This window comes from Octopus bimaculoides, chromosome 6, assembly GCF_046866305.1.
Source record: "Octopus bimaculoides isolate indiv1 chromosome 6, ASM4686630v1, whole genome shotgun sequence".
Taxonomy (NCBI): Eukaryota; Metazoa; Mollusca; class Cephalopoda; order Octopoda; family Octopodidae; genus Octopus; species Octopus bimaculoides.
The window spans coordinates 58,811,825-58,824,074 of record NC_142933.1 but is presented as its reverse complement, the minus strand read 5'-3'; positions in this window follow the sequence as shown (position 1 = coordinate 58,824,074).

Below are 12,250 nucleotides of genomic sequence, written 5' to 3'. Positions count from 1 at the left end.
AGAAAAATTCCCATTTCTCCACACCGTAATCTCTTATTTTTTCAAAAACACATTTTACATGTTCGACATGCTGATCACGGGATTCACTTTTAATTAATGTATCATCCAGGTAGGCCAGTAGGTCGGACAATTCTATCCAGTCAGTTCCAAAAAGGTTGCTTGTATTTTTTAATACATAAGCTTTCTCTTTTATAGTCTTAACGCGTGTCACTATCTGTGTCTAACTGTGATTTTACCTTTGTACTATTAATTCTTACATACACATATTTCCTTTGAGTTTCGTTTGTATTACTTGTCACTGATAAACTATTTACATGATTTTTTTCTGTTGAACTGTTTTCTAGGTTTTGTTTTACAGTGTGATTTTTTATGACCTATCGTACCACATTTGACGCATGGGTTAATTTTCTGCTTTTCAGGAACTTACTTGAAACTATCAGATATCGAATAATAATAGTGAGAATGATGATGATAACGAACGTTACCTTACCTTAGTTTTTGAGAGACAAGAGTTTGCGTAGAAACTCTGATTGTAAGAGCGAAAATGAGGTTCGACCTTTAAGGGAAGGCCTCTTGCTCGGCAGTGGTTCAATAAAGATGCATACTGACCGCAGCTGTTAGCCTAAGACAGCATCAGCAGATAATAGAGTGAGGAAGATGAAGTGGACCACCGAAGAAAACACGATAGTGATTCAGTGCTACTTACAAAGTGAACATAAAAGAAGAGGTTTTTAGAAAATGGATGTTAATATGTTGGGTAAAGAAGGGTATGTTTAAAGTGATTGAGCAGAGACTAGTAGATCAAGCTAATGCTATTAGGAGAAGAAAGTGGATGACAGTATTGGAGGTTGAAGAGATCACAAGAGAACTGAAAAAGACCAGGCAGTAGGAAAGACAAACAACAACATAAGAGATATAGTTCAAACCAAAGAACCTAAAGGAAAAATAATAATGGCACTACCAATAAGGTAGGGAAAACTGGCACCAACGATTTAAGTGATTTAAGTGAGGAAGATCAAAAGATTGTAGATAAGTTGCAGGAAGTAAAGAGTAAAGAAGTAAGAAAAAAATGCCAACATTGAAGGGTACCAACAGAATGAAGCTACTAGATATGACTAGGAAAGTAGATTCTGTTATCAATAGGACAGATACTAAAAATATAGGTGATACTGATTTATTGATATATGCAGGAGGGGTAGTAGTTACTAGAAGATTAGATATTTCACAACGAAAGATTAGAAAAGAGCAATTGCGGAAAAGGAGACTACAAAATAAAGTGAAGACTTGAAGACAAGATCTGAGTAGAATAGAAGCCTGGAAATTAAACAAGTTAGGAAACACAAGATTTAAATCTTCTCTTCAGAAAAGATACTTAGTCAAAGAGAAAGGATTTGGGACAGTCATAGAAAAGTTAAAACATCGTATTATAGCAATAGCAGGTAAGTTTTCCAGATAATTGAAAAGAATATATCAGTATCAACAGAACAGATTATTTGAGACAGGCCAGAGGCGATTTTATAACCAAATAAATAGTAGAGAAGAAAGTACTGAAGATGAGAAATTTAATGTAGAAGCTAGAAAGTTCGAGAGTAATATTTTGGGATAAGCCAGTCAGTCATAATGGAGGTGTAGTATGGTTAAAGAAAGTGAGGGAAGAAATAGTGCATTAGAAGCAGCCAGATCTAAGACTAAATAGGGCATTAATGAGTAAAGTGTTAAGAAGAATGCCGAATTGGAAGAACACAGGGCCAGATTTATTTCAAGGGTGCTGGTTTAAAGAAATTTGGTAGTTTACATGGAAGGCTGAGGGAACAACTTCAGGGTTGCCTTAATGGAGAAATAATACCAGACTGGATGACTAGAGGGAGAACAATACTCATTATGAAAGACAAAAGCAAGGGTAGTACAGCTAGCAATTATAGACCAATCACATGCTTACCATTAGTGTGGAAGCTGTTAATAGGAATGCTTTCAGAAAGCATTTACGAGCACCTTGACAACCAGAATTTATAGGCAGAAGAACAGATTGGTTGCAGGAAGAAGGCTAGAGGAACGTATGATTTATTATACATAGACAAAGCAGTTCTAAATGAAGCAAAATCTAGAAAGAAAAATCTAACAACAGCATAGATAGATTCTAAGAAAGCCTATGACATGATCCCACACTAATGGATAAGTGAATGTTTGAATATATTCAGGATAACAGACAACATAAGAGAATTAATTATTAGGTTGTTCCGAAAATAATGGCCGCTCTAAGTGTTGCGTTTTGAAACGCAATTTTATCATAGTATTTTAATTATATTTTAGGTGAATTTCGACATAGTTAATAATTGATGTATGCTCTTTAATAATTTTCTACTTATTTCAGATAGAAGACATTCTTGAAGCATAGGCGATCTTAATTACGAACAAGACAAAAAAGGACCTTCGCTTACTTTTCTTGCATTGCTGTCAGTATCAACAGAGTATGGGGAGAGGGGTCTACAAGTGATCACACAGTATGAAGGTGGTTTCAGAAATTCCGTAGTGGTAATGAGAGCCTTGAAGAGGAAGAAGTCTTGATAATGAACAACTGAAAGCAATTGTTGAACAAAACCCATGTCAAAGCATCAAAGAAATGTCTCAGGCACTTGGTGTCGATATTGCAACGGTCTCACGCAATCTGCAGAAGACTGGTATGGTAAAAAAGCTCGATAAATGGGTACCGCATGAGTTTAATGAAACTCAAAAAGTTTGGCTCTTTGAAGTGTGCTCGATGCTCTCTCTGCGAAACACCAATGATCCTTTTCTTGACCGAATAGTCACTTGTGACGAAAAGTGGATCCTTTATGATAACTGTAAATGATCGGGTCAATGGCTTCATAGTGATGAGTCCCCCAAACATTTCCCAAAGCCAAAGTTGCATCAGCAAAAGATTATGGTGACTGTCTGGTGGTCTGCAATTGGTGTTGTCCATTATAGCTTTCTGGAAGCCAATCAGAGCATTACAGCAGACGTTTACTGCAATCAACTCGCTGAAATGCATGCTCATTTGCAAAAAATGAGACCTGCATTGGTGAATAGGCATGGCCCAATTCTGCTCCATGATAATGCAAAGCCACATGCTGTAAGAATGACGCTACAGAAACTCAGACTTGGTATACGAGACTTTACCATATCCTCCATATTCTCCTGATCTTTCACCCACTGACTACCATTTTCTTAAGTATTTAAACACGTTTTTAAGTGATAAAACTTTCAGGTCTAAGCCAGAGGTGGAATCAGCTTTCAAAGATTTCTTTGTGTCAAAGCCAATAAGTTTTAATCAATGAGGCATAAATAAGCTCGTTGATCGATGGCAGAAATGCATAGATGTTCACGGCCCATGCTTTGACTAATCAAAACATTTCTATTGTTAATTTTCCCAGAAGAAAATTATGTTTCTGAAATCGGCCGTTATTTTCGGAACAACCTAATAGCTTTAGCATGAAGAAATAGAAAGTAGATCTCTACTCAAGTGACACAGTTAATATCAAGTTAATATCAAGAGAAGAATTTTCCAAGGAAACTCGTTATCTCCTTTAATATTTGTCTTGTGTTTAATCCCCCTCAGTTTAGTATTGATTAAGGCGAAGACAGGGTATCACTTCAGAAATAGTAAGGGAAAAATTAACCCTTCGTTCTACAGGGATGATCTGAAAATTTTTAGTAAGAATGAAAAAGGAGATAGACTCCTTAATACAGAGTATGACTCTTCAGCAAAGATATATGCATGGAATTTGGCATAGATAATTGTGCAATATTAGTCATGAAAAGGAGACAGGTTGTCAACAATGAAAGCATCCAATTGCCAGATGGCTAGACATTAAAACCATTGGGAAAAAGAGTGAGTTATTAGTATCTAGGAGGATTAGAATCTGACTATAGAAATGGAAACGAAAATTGAGGAGTACATCAGAAGGGTGAGGAAGCTAATGAATTCAAAGTTATATAGTTCGAATCTAATGAAAGTTGTAAATACTTGGGCTGAATCATTACTTAGATACTCAGCAGCTTTTGTAGATTGGAAAAAGCTGAATTAGCAAAGCTGGACAGAAAACTAGGACGGAATTCAATATGAATGGAAGACTCTTCCCTAGAGCAGGAGTAGTAAGATTATATTTACCTAGAAAGGAAGGTGGGAGAGGGTTGATATCAGTAGAAGACTGCATGGAGTTAGCTAGAGTAGATATAGACTCCTATGTAAGTAATAGTGAAGAAAGTTTAAGATCTGCTAGTGTCACAGCAAAGTATAGGGAAACCAAAAAGCCAAACGAAGTCTAAAAGACGGAAAAAGAACAAAAGCTATTTGACTGGTAGGAGAGCGCTTTGCACGGTAGATTCCCACAGATAGTTGCAGCAAATAGTAGCAGTGAGACATGGTTATGGTTACAGAAAGGAATGTTGAAGGAGGAGGCAGAAAGTTTGTTAGTAGCAGCACAAGTTCAAGTATTAAAGACTAATTGGATGAAAGCCAAGAGAGACAAAACCAGGTAGATTCCCAATGTAGGTTAGTGAATCAAAAGAGGAAAGTGTTACACATATTAAATGAATGTAGCGTGCTGGAACAGAAAGAATACAAGAAAAGACACGACAACCTAGAGAGAGTAATCCACTGGGAGTTATGTTGAAAGCTAGGATTTGACCATACTGAAAAGTGAGATGAACATGAACCAAGTAAAGTACTAGAAAGTAAGAAATATAAGATGTGGGATTTTAACGTTCATACTGACGGAGTAGTAGAAGCTAGAAGGCCTGATTTAGTAGTAGTAGTAGTAGTAGTAGTAGTAGTAGTAGTAGTAGTAGTAGTAGCAGCAGCATCAGCAGCATCAGCAGCAGTAGTAGTAGTAGTAGTAGTAGTAGTAGATAATGAGAATAGAAAGTGCCAATCACAAATGATGAAAAAATCAATATGAGAGGTATAGAATAAATAGAAAAGCACCAGGACCTATCCATTGAATTACAGAGACTATAAGAAAGGCGGGTAAAATGTATCCCAGTAATTATAGGTGCATTGGAAACTATCCTTAAAGATATGAACAAATGGATAGAGAAAATAGGCATAAAAGTCATTTTAATACAGCTCCAGAAAACAGTGTTATTAGGGACAGATAGGATACTTAGGAGGGTTCTTGGCATCTAAGTTTTCTTGCTGTAGCCCGATGTTAAGAATGTTCTTTTCCAACAATCCAATCTGTTGTGTGTATATGAGTAATAATGAAGATGACGATGATGACGGTAAAAATAATAACACACACACGAAATATAAAATATGTGATATATGTTCGCATGTGAAAGCAAGTTGCGATATGTAGAGTTCATCCGTTTCACGGGTCTACTTGAACTAGGGTCTTCCCAGATCTATACTGGACACACACACATGTACGCATTCACGCACACATGCACCTGCACACACGCACATACGCACGCACGCATACACACGTGCGCGCGCATACGTACGCATCTACGTATTTGTATGACTAGGCCCTTAAACAATCGGTATGTGTAAAAAGTAGAAGACACCTTAACCCTCTATACAATGTTATATATATTTTAAAAAATTACAGTCAACTGTAAATTCTGCAGAATTGACCAGCGTGCCAGAGTGTTTGGATTACGGTACACAAATCGCCCTTTCGGCGTCTATAAAATGAAACAGAAATGAACTACTGGGGTCGATCGTAACGGCTAATCTGTTGCCTTAAAATTACTGGTCTTGTGCCTAAATCGGAAATGATTTTAGTTCAGTTCCATGTTTACTTCTAAGTATGTCTCAGACTAAACTTCTAAACACACTTTTAGTTATGGTGAATTGATTTATTTTTATTAGATATTGTAATTAGATTCTAATTCTTTCACTTTTCGTTTTCTTTTTTATTTTTGAAACAACATTCATTGGCAACGTTTACACAAAAAAGCCATTCATATATATATATATATATATATATATATATATATATATATATATATATATATATATATATATATATATATATATATAGTGTAGTATATTGCCACTTAAGTGTGGCTGACCCCTAGGGGTGGATGTTACTGTTGCTTTTAGCCCCAGGAGGACATCTCCTCCAGCTGGCTTATCGACACACGACTGTGTCCTGTTTGCCAAGGGTAGTTATCACTCTCACCAACATCTGCAGCACGAACGGATCCGGATTTCAGGGTTATTTCCCTTCGTCGGCGTCCGATAGCCGCTGACCTTGGTGAGAGAGACAAAAACCTGGCAATCTTATATCTTCTTTTCAAGTGAAATTCTTCACTGATATCGAAAAGGTGAAAACAAGCAATGTTAATTCTCTAAATGAAGTATTAACAGTAACTGCACGATAAAGTGTAGTATATTGCCACTTAAGTGTGGCTGACCCCTAGGGGGTGGATGTTACTGTTGCTTTTAGCCCCAGGAGGACATCTCCTCCAGCTGGCTTATCGACACACGACTGTGTCCTGTTTGCCAAGGGTAGTTATCCCTCTCACCAACATCTGCAGCACGAACGGATCCGGATTTCAGGGTTATTTCCCTTCGTCGGCGTCCGATAGCCGCTGACCTTGGTGAGAGAGACAAAAACCTAGGGGTCAGCCACACTTAAGTGGCAATATACTACACTTTATCGTGCAGTTACTGTTAATACTTCATTTAGAGAATTAACATTGCTTATATATATATATATATATATATATATATATATATATATATATAAATATAAGAATTTCTATATGAATAAGGATAAGATCGTTATTTAACTAACAATCAAATCAAGTGGCAGCATGGGAAGAAAAGGCCTTATAGGTTATGATTATTATTAAAATTATAAATAAGGGTATCTAAGAAATACCACTATGCTTGAAATAGCAGTCAAAACCTGACTTTAAAGGCACATCATGTATTCAGTACAGCACAAGGTGAAAAGACAAATAGATAGATAAACTAGTGAAAATTGGATAATTCCAGACCTTGGGTTTCTGGCTTTGTATAAAAATACTTTGCCTTCGTCCATGAAATTTACCAAGAATTGTACATAATTATATATATATACACACACAAACATACGAATACTCACGTATACGCAGGCGTATATACATATATATGCACATATATACACGACCAGTTCAGTTATCCGTCCAAACACCATGTACTATATGGTTAAAATATCACCACAGTAAATATAATGACGAAGTGACTATATATAAATTTCTATGTAAATAAGGATAAGATCGTTATATAACTAACGATCCAATCAAGTGGCAGCATGGGAAGAAAAAACCTTATAGGTTATAATCATTATCAAAATTATAAGTAAGGCTATCCTATTTACTAATGAAGGTAAATATACTGTCTTGATTAGTTTAGTGGTGAAAAAACTGAAATGAAAAAGAACCTTTCTGCAAGAGAAAAAAGCGTTGCCTCCCGTTGTACGATTTCAGCTGTGACCGAAGTGAGTCAGCTGTGCCTGCGTACATATGTGTGTGTGTGTGTGTATGTGTGTGTATGAAATGCACACATACACACACACGTACGCACACGTGTACACACACAGAGGCACACACACACATACACGCACGAACACGTGCACACATACACAAGCACACACCTACACAAACATACACATATTGGTCAGTTGTCCATAATACAGAAAAAGCACACGAATAGAAATTTTGAGTAGTTATACCTTTAAGTATGCGAGTAGTATATCCTTGGTTATGACATATAACTGGTCAGAAAGTTATCATTAGTTTCGCGTCTACTATTGCCATGGGCAATATAGACATGCTGACCGAAAGCACATTGCCTGTTTACTGATGGAAGCAAAATATACAGTCTTAGTCAGTTTAGTGGTGTAAAAACCGAAATGAAAAGAACCTTTCTGAGAGAGAAAAAGAGTTGTCTCCCGTTGTACGATTTCAGCTGTGGCCGAAGTGGGTGAGATGTGCCTGCATAGATTTTTTTTCCGTTCGGCAAACAGGGAAGACCACATTTCCAAAATGAATTTTCTGTCATGAGGGCAGTGGTTAAAAATCTCACTTTTTGAATTCAAGAAGGCTCCTTGATCGTGCGAATTTTTTGGGATCACTGTCATCTCGGCTAAGAAAACTTCCATTGTCTGCTTTCGTTATGATATGGTTGCGATTGTTCAAACAGCTTCCGGTTAAATTTATATGATATTTCCTTCTCTTTTAATCGCCATATATAGCTTGGTAATGTTGTAACTATTTTAGGATCCTCTCCAGGATCCTAACAGAAGACTTGTAGTTATTTAGCCTGACCTACTTATTTTCTTGATTACAGAGTAAATGACAGTAGGCCAGGCTGCGCGCATATATGTAGTCACGAAAGCACTTATTTTATATTCCCTTTGCGGACATGGAATTATACGATCTTGGTTACCAAAAATGTACCGACGCCGTCAGACGCCGTCAGACAAACACTATATTAGGATATTCCTCGGAAAGATCATCAAGATAATAAGGTATGTGAGATGGAAAGCCTACTTCTTCGACCAAGCAACTCCACCCTCGTTATCCAATATTTACAACACCAAATGTAGAAGGTTCCCATTCAGAATCAAAGAACGAAAGGCCATTGTAGCAGACCTACTGGGCATCACCCTCAAACTGAAATTCTGTAAGCTCTTTAACCCTTTTCAACGGAAGCTTACTTCAGATACACGCCTCCTTAAACATTTAAATAAGACTTTACTTTTCTCTGATAAAACGAAAACAGAACAAAACTAAATAAAATAGTTATCGACACTTATGCTGGGTTCTTAAAGAATGGCATCGTACAAAACTATAGGTAGGCTTTCCTTCATACAGACGGAAGCATAAACAACGAGCCCAAAGAGTTAGCTAGCGCTCTAGGTATAACTGACAGAGTGGAAATCTTAGCTGAGAGGAATGCCTTTAATTATGATCAAGAATCATCAGCTGAACGTCGCCTCCAACGCTATGGTCGCTTGATTAACTCAGCTAAATCGGAATTCGGGCTGGCGATTCAACATGTTTTGAGGAAGATAAACGACGCCATAAGGAAAGAATGAGGTCTCTCCTTAAGGTATGATACCAATGAAGTAATTTCATGGTTTAAGGTAAACCAGAGTTAAGCAGAGCAAAGTTCATCCAATTTGATATAGTGGGCTTTTATCCATGTATATCGAAAGGATTACTAGAAAGGGCGCTTAAATTTGCTATGGAGTTTACTGTTGTTAGTGAGCGGGATATAGAAGGATTAATGCCCGCCAGAAAAACCCCACAGTTCGACAAAGGTTTGGTATGGGTCAAACAAAGTGACCCCAAAATTTCTTATCTAGTTCCTCAAAATTACTCTAAAAAAAAAAAGGTTTAGAAAGGCATGACATAAGGTCATGAAGGATGAACAATGCAAAATAGCATTGCCAGAATGAGGGACAAGGTCTCGTGCGGCAAACTAAGGGTTACTGAATAATTTCCTCCAAATCAGGGATTTTATAATTGCCGTAAACCCGATTCTAAGAACATTTCTTCACAGAAAAGAAACTTTTCACGAAGATTAGAATCGACGTATGGACAGTAAAATTGACCAATGAAAAAGCATAAGACATTTATAAACTCGACTATGACGTCATGCTGCTGCTAAAGTTTTAACCATTAAAAGACTACAGTAAAACTAATGAAAGACTATCGTATATGAACACAGCCTCCTACCATCTGTCTGTATTGTTTCAAAACCTTACGAAGGATGTCAGTAAGAGGATTTCGAAACTATCATCGAATAAATACGTTTTTAATGCAGCGGCCCCTATTACAACGAAGCTCTAGCAGCCAGCGGGTTTAAGGACTGCATTACCTATACAAACCTAGCCCCCACAAAAGAAAACACCTAATTTGCTCCACATCTTCACTCAACATCAAAACACAGATCCATAACTACAGATTATTTAATAGACATAACTTAAGGATCTAGTTCAACTTCGTGCCTACTGTACAAAAGATATTAATGAACGTTCCCAAGTTCCCAAGTTGAGGTGGTGTCCAACAGTAGCAGAAGCAATAGTAACAGCAACGAAAGAACAGACACACATTAATAGGCTGAAACAACGAGGGACCCTTTTAAGGCCATGATAAATAACTGCAGGTTCTCTGTTAGGACCCCAGAGAGGATCCTAAAAGAGTTACAACATTAGTCAGCTGTATATGGAGATTAAAAGAGGAAGGATTGCCATATAAAATTGATTGGAAGTTGCTTGAGCCACCTCGATCATATCACAAGGGAAGTAGACAATGCAAATTTTGTTAGCCGAATTGGCAATGATCCTAAAATGTTTGCAGGACCCAGGCACCTTCTTGAATTAAAAAAGTGAAATTTTTAGCCATTATCTTCAGCAGAGAAAATTCATTTTGGAAATGTGGTCTTACCCGTTTTCCAACAAGAGAACGGAAAAGGCACAGCTGACCCACTTCGGTGACAGCTGGAATCATACAATGGGAGGCAACTCTTCTTTCCCTCTCAGAAAGAGTTTCTTCGTTTCCGTTTTTCCACCACCAAACTGACCAAGACTATATTTACCTCTTTCAGGAAAGAAGTTACGTGTTTTCGGCCAGAATATCTGATGATTCGCCTGTTTGCCCTGGACAAAAGTAGACGCGAAACCAATGGTGACTTTCTGACCTTTCTGACCAAGGATGATATACTACTCGAATTCATACATACACACAGATATATAGTTATGTTTGTTATATGTATGTATGTATCAATCAGTTTCATTTCTGTATGTCTTATCCATAGAGAAAGAGCCGGACTCTGACATAGATTCAAGGCTCCTTCATTGGAACTTTTATCAACATCATCTAGGTATTTGTGCATATGTGTGTGTGTGTGTGTGTGCAGTATTTGGTGTTAGTGTATGCGCAGATTTGTATGTTTGTTTTATGGATGCGTTTTTATGTCTAGATGCATGCATATGTATTTATGTGCTAAATTTTTGGAAAGTTTTACATATCTTTACAGTTCCATTGATGGCTTGAACCTGTAGTCTTCTAATTAGCCTTTTTCTTTCATTTCAGGTTTTGAGAACCCTAATTTTTCCAGGTTTTTGTTGAGGCAGTTCGTTACATATCCCAATGCCCCAACAATCACGGGTATGAATCTGAACTTGTAGTCTGGGTGGAGTATCTGTAAATTTCTCAGTATCTCGGCGTAGTTGTTCTCTTTTTCTCTAATCTTTAGTGGGATGTTGACATCCGCAGGACAGCTGATTTCTACTACTGTACAGAGTTTCTCTTCTCTGTCCCAGATTACTATATCCGGTCTATTATGTCTGCACTTTATTGAGGTTTTTATTGGGACATTCCACCAATACTCTTTCATATTGTGAGTGGTAATGGCCTCTACCTCATTATGGGTTTTCATCGCCTTAGCCCCGGGGTTATCCTGTCGGCGGATTTCATTGTACAGTGTCTTGGCCACATCATGTCTCATAGGTAGGTAATACCGTGATGACATTTTTGGACAGCTGCTAATGATGTGGGTGATATCTTCGATACTGATTCCACAGAGTCTGCATCGATTATTACATTGTGGCGCTTTGCCCGCCTCTCTGTCCCGTTTGTTTATTAGGAATTTGGTTGCTATTTCTTGTTCTTGAATAGCAAAGGCATACCCTTCAAAGTGAGAGTTGGTGACCCGATTGTTTGTCCACGATAGACTGCTCTGGTTGTCAATGTTGTTATCACCCTGGAGCTTTCTGTTAACGTATCCATGCATGGTCTTCTGCTGGAATGCATTCATCCTCTCCTCTGATGTTATGTTACGGTAGAGTCTTGCAATTTCTTTGGGTAAGAGTTCAGGGTTGTCGAATAGGGAATGCTTGTCAAGTAGTTGCCTTCCCAATCTCATGATGGTATTTACCTCATGTCTGCAGACTTCATCAAGGGGTGCACTTCGACACTTGGTGGTTATGAGATGATGTCGAAGAGATATGATACGGCATTCAAAGGCAGTCTGAATTGATGTTAGGCCCCTCCCTCCTTTATTTCGTTTTAGGTATAGGCGGTCTACATCGCTATTGATGTGAAAGTTGTTCGTGCTCGTTAGTATTTTTCGGGTCTTCACATCAAGGGCTCGGATTTCATCGATCGTCCAGTCAAGTATCCCGAATGTCGGTATGAGTACTGGTACTGCAAACACATTGTTCCGAGGTCCATATTTTCTTAACCCGATTTCTGTATTCCTTAGTAACAC